Source organism: Falco peregrinus, chromosome 5 (genome assembly GCF_023634155.1).
Source record: "Falco peregrinus isolate bFalPer1 chromosome 5, bFalPer1.pri, whole genome shotgun sequence".
In the NCBI taxonomy this organism is placed as follows: domain Eukaryota; kingdom Metazoa; phylum Chordata; class Aves; order Falconiformes; family Falconidae; genus Falco; species Falco peregrinus.
The window spans coordinates 81,449,659-81,455,721 of NC_073725.1; positions in this window are offsets into that span (position 1 = coordinate 81,449,659).

Below are 6,063 nucleotides of genomic sequence, written 5' to 3' on the forward strand. Positions count from 1 at the left end.
GTCCCCTTTTAATCGAAAATGCAAAAAGGACTTCAGCTTTAAATAAGACATTTTGTACAAAGCTTAAGCACAAAAAAGTGAACACAAACGTGTCATTATGTAAACACCACAAACATCACCCATTTGTCCAGTAACGCGCAGAACAGCGTGCAGGTTCCCTTTCCAGTGGATGAGATGGCTGTAGCTGTTCCTTCCCCGCCCTCCCCTCGGACCTTACCGGAATACAGGAAACCCAGAAGCTTTGGAACATTTACAAAGCTACAGTAGTCAGGATACATTGTGACTAAAGGAATTTTTTTTCTTTTTTTCTTCCTTTAAGGGATCGGTCATTTAAATATACAGAATTACAATAATCTCACAGGTAAATGAATGGCAACTTGGATTAGAAAAAGCACCAAAATATTTAATATACATCTGGCACAAATTCCACAAGAAGTCAGTAATGGACAAACCAATGCTTTGCTTATAAGAAAAGAAAAAAACCTCAGACTGCACTTAATGCTTTTCTTCCAAAAGGGACACGACAAAAACATTGCACTCAGGATTGCTATCAAGTAAAAACAACCTTCGTAGTACATCCTATTTGCATTGTGCCTTAGATTGCACATTCTATAAGATGCTGTTTCCATTCTGTTCCAGACAACAATAGCGAGCAAAATTTAAATACAAGAAAAGTAATTGTAAAACTACAAACCGAATGGGACTCAGTAGATGCATCATCTTGAACTTCTCCCACTTTTAGATGATGATTTCAAATTTGGCTACATCCCTTTAAAAAAAAGATCTGTGTGAAACAGAATTTACTCCAGCCATTTTCAAGCATTACATTTACACAGCACTTCTGATACTGCTGTCTGAAAGAGGAAGCACGTGTCTGCTCCACGACAAACAACACATTCATCGTTTCCCAGAGCGAGAAAATTGGATCATAATCGGTTATCTCTTGGGTAAGTCCAAAAAGGCAAAAACCACTCCCGACACGAATGGCAGATTTGCTCCTACCCACCCTTATGCTCCACTGAGGAACTGATGGAGCAGCTGTACTCGCGGGTGAGCCCCTGACAGCCACGCGAAGTGCGCTCTCGTTACTCCTTAGTCAGAATGAGCCCACTGGGTGCAAACACTCGGAATGCACCCTCTTCCACCGAGGGTGGCCTGAGGCTAACCCGCGGGCTCAAGACCCACAAGCGCGCGCACCGGGAACGCAGCAGCACCAGCCAGCCCGCCCAGGCGGGCCCTTCTCCCGTGCGCAGCCTCCCAGGGGCTTCACGCCCTCAGTACCAGCCGGTACGACCCCATCCAGCTCAGGACCCAATCCTGCCAGTTGCACCCATGGCTCTTGGAACTCAAGTTACTCAACAACCAACAGCACGAGGCCCTCCAACAACTCCTTCCAGCCCACCTTTTTTTTTTTTTTTTTAAAAAAAAGACTATTTTAAACTTATAGATAAGAAAGCAAGCATATTTTTAAGATAACTATGTTTAGCGTGACTCAAAAAGTCACAACTTCAAAATATTAAGCACTATTCTGTGAAGTCCTCTAACACGTAATACATACGGGAGTATAAAAACAGCAGCCAGCCCTCAGCTCCACTGATCCTCTGTGCAGGTTTGCCACCTCTGGTCACACGATCTCCCCTCTCATGGGCCCAGAGAAGAGCAAGAGTCAGCAGTTGTAACTGCATAAAATGGCAACATTCAAGTAAACACACTGGTTCAGCAGTAGGCAACCTTTAGACCAAATATAATTTACGGGGGGGGGGGGACGGGACGGGGGGACGGGGGGGGGGGCGGGACCCACTTTACAGCAAGAACATTGGAGACAGAAGGGTTTTTTCTGTCTGTGTGTGAAATGACATTTTACCCAGAAAGGGCTTATCTGAAGAGTGCAATTACACAAAGACAGAAGCTTTTTAAAAATAATAATAAAAAAATACTGTATAACTTCCAGAACCTGTTGGATTTTAAAACTTAACTACAGAAAGACTGAGGATTGCAAGAGTAGCGAGGAACCGCTGTAACGTCAGTGATTTAAGGCAAGCTGTCAGCAGGGCCAGCACGCACATCCACGTTCCTTTTACCTATTGTCTCACACGCATGCCCCCTGCTCTCTCCAAACACGCGCCCGTGCAGATAGTGCAAGAGGTCACACCCCAAAAGCAGCCCTCAAACTGGAAGAAGAATCTTATAGCAACAGTTGCTACAGCACAGCATCTATTTGGGATTTGCAGTGACAGTAACTGTGTTGTAGTTTTCTTTGGGGGAGGAACGCAAGGGACACAGACGTGTTGCATAAAAGAGACACCACCCAAATGCACTAAGGAATACGTGTGAGCACTGCAGCCACTCTGGCATCTCCAATACACTTGAGGACACTCCAGCTTTACTCAGGCATAAAGGTTTTATCCTAAGCAAGACTCTGGCCTCAGGGAGGAAAAGGATGCTCGTAGCCTTTCCACTTTTGCAGCTCTCATCTTTGCTGGGTGTTTCAGGTCCAGTCCAACATGGAACAAAATGCAGTATTTTTAATCAGAAGAAAAATACACTCCATGGCACTGCATCATGTGGGTTCCTAAAGTTTTTCAAGGGCAAATGAAAAGGCTGATGGCTCCCTCTTGGGGAGCAGCTGCTCCATCTTCAATTTATTGTCAGTACAGGGAGCCTCACCAGGGAAGAAAATGCGTGATGGTGAAAGCCCGAGCCACGTGCACCGTAGCTCCAGTCGGTCACTCTATTGCACTCCAAAACCAGCACCCAGGAGGACCAACACTTGTTTGCAGCTTGACTTGGCTCCCTTTAGAAGGGTTGATTACATGCATATTAAAAGCAGTATACCAAAAAGTATGGCAAATAGATAATACTTAAGTTGGGTCAATTAGGAAAAAAAAGAAAGAAAAGATTATTCATCCGGGCATGAGATCCTGGGAGAAAAGGATGGTAACCTTAAACTATTCAAGTCTGAGAACAAGAGGTAGAGATACCTATGTACTTCATGGTGAAGGAGTTGCAGCCTTCTGTCTTACAATCTCATGTATTTCACTTTAGTTGACAACATAAAACCAAAGATTCAGTCTTCAATAGTCCAGAGAGAAAATTTTAACACTGGTGGTTTTGTTTGCACACAACAAAATTTAAGCAGACACTTAGCTTTCAATACATATTTGAAAAAATATTTATGTTTTGCTGTATATTGAAACACCAGCCTAAAGAATTTTTGAGTTTCAGGTTAAGCATCTTCCTTTTTAATATGAAAGGCTAAATTCACATGCACACATATCGAGCAGAGTGAGCTCAGGGGAAGAACCGGGTGCCCAGTTTACTGAGGATCTTCTAAAAAAGGATCACCCTGCAGAACACAAGGCTGCAAGACCCAGAAGCTCACAATGACCATTATTTTCCAATCTGGGAATGATGTAACCTCAGCCAACAAATTACATCATGACTGAGGTGGCTATTAACTACCACGGTATTTCTTTAACTTTGCTGGGCTTTTTTTGGAAACAAGGCTTAGAACTGTAAGGAAGATACCTATGTTGACAGTGTCATGAAAATACGAAGGTCACTAGTCAGTGCACAGCTATGTCTGGGAACCACAAGTGACAGGCTAGTCCTGGCACCCGTGGGTTCTTCAGGCTCCAACAGACACGCAAGGAGTAAAATAAAAGTCACAAAGGCAAAGCTGCTGCTGCTGCCCCCGGCATGCTGAGCCCCGCACCTGACAGCCCCCCTGCCCGCAGGAAGAGGCGCCGAGTCTATTACCGACCAACCTGGAGCCACTCACCCACCAGCAGAGCGCGGTGAACTTGCTTCATGCTCTTAAACACGCTCAGCTGAAAAGCTGTAGTGGTTCAGAGGGTGATTCACGAGTAGATCAGCCGTGCCAGCCCGGGGAAGCCGGCACTCAGCAGACCGAACTGCCACAGCTTCAGCTGTCTGATTTTCTGCCACCTGCCACACCTTCATTTATTTTTCCTGTGGTTCTTTCATTACAATGGCACAGCATTAAAAAGCTATAATTCTCCATATAGAATAGCACCAGCAGCAAGTAAACTCATAATTCAGCATTCAATTTCAATTAATTTCCTCAGTCGTGTTTTATGGTCAGCATCTTTCAAATCTTTACTTGAATCAATATATAGTCTTTGACCTCAGAAATGCACCCACACAAGTAGAAATTAGCACAACTGAGCCTCCAGCTGATCTGGGAGCCAAATTTTAAAGGTATTGCAAACTATAATATGGTGCAGGTTGGTCAGTGTTTTATTACTAGGGACTGAAGTTTACAGGAGTTGTATTTCTTTGCATATAAAGGAAGGCAATAAAATGCCACAGAGTGTGGATGTCTGACCAGTTTTCCAGTATATTACTATACCTATATATAGTTATTTATCCCAAGTTGCAGCAGAATCACTACATGCATACTCTAATTAAAAAAGAACTTAAATAGTTGCAATGGTTTCAAGGATTTCATTAGCATCACTGCTCACTACAGTCCTGGGCCCTACACAATAAAGATTTAAATGATATAAAAATGAAGAGTGAACGTATTTGGCGTGTTCCACAGATACTCACAGTTTAACCATTAAACAAGCATATTTTCAGAGGCTCCAATATTGTGAAAAGACTTCTAAGAAACACGTACAACCCCCCACTCCCACACAGGTACACCAGCATTACAGTCTATCCTTGCTCAGGACCATAAAATCCTCAGGGAATCCAAGGGAAGGTCGGACACCCACTCTCACTTTCAGCACTGCCAAAGAATTGCACCTTTGGCTCCTGGTTTCAGGTGTTTAAGACTGACACAGGTCTGGTTTGCGTTCTGTAAATGGTCATTAAAACCCTGAAGTTAGGCTAAAAATAAACGGTACTTCGCTAGATAGATCGTTTGGCTGTTTTTGCAAGTATTCTACTCAACGGGTGGAGTTGCGCCTGCTGGGCTGAAAGCAGGGCTGCTCTCTTACACCGAACGGACGGGACCGAAGCCACTGAGAATGGTCTGTCCTTTCCCCAGCAGGAAACAAGATCTTCCCTTCCTGTGTGTTCACCACCACCGTCTTTAAAAAGCAGCTGTATTACATTTACATTTGAAACACTAAGATGGCTAAGCCTTGGTGTGCTACAAATTGCTTTCCTTACTGCCGTCCACATTCAGACCACAAGATAAACACATCCCTCACAGAGGTCTGTCCCTCGCCTCTGGAGCTGCAGTTCAGCACACACACAGCAGCCACCCCCACGATTCTGTGTGTGTTCGAGTAGTTAGGTTTTATACTCTGGACATTTAAAAAAAATAATAAAAGCCATGAACAAAGCATTTAAGAGCTGAATGAGTAGTCTCAAACTTGTAAATACAGTCTTCGTTTACTGTCAAACCAGTCTCCATTTGGAACTTTTGCTAACAAAGCAGCCTCTGTTCGGGAATTTTTTTTCCCCCTTTTTTTAAAATAACGGCACCAGCAAAAGTCTCGCCATAAATTCAATCATACCAGCACCAGTGACTCTGCCTGCTTCGCTCACCGGATCAGAATAAGGTTTTGCTGCCAAACCGCGCTCACGCCGCAATAGCTCGTAAGGTTACAGCAGCAAGGACAACGTTTTGGGGATATTCACCTCTAACGCACAGGTTCAGGGCTCCCCTCCCACAAAGGGACAGGCTCAGCTGCATCTAGAACAGCTCCATTTGTTCTCCACAGCTTAACATGCCTCCCAGCAAGAGCGTGCAGAAGCAGCATGGACCAAACTCTCCTTTTATTAGATGAAAGAGATGCTATCTGTGGCTTGTGGGTTTGCTTCGAAACAGTTTTGAATACCCACATTCTGTTAGTGATTGATGACCTCAGACCCCAGCTATTGCATAGGCTGCACACCAGCAAAGCCAGTGACAGGATTCAGGCAGATCCTCCTCCTCCTCTCCCTGCTAACCCCTCTGGGGCACAGCAGCTGTGCAAAGCACGCCATTCTGGAACCAGTGACAAGCTCGCTGCTTAAAATCTGCTTCCCCTTTAGCTTTAAAACCCTCGTATCACAAAAGCCATTACATGCTATGGATGACTGTTCAGG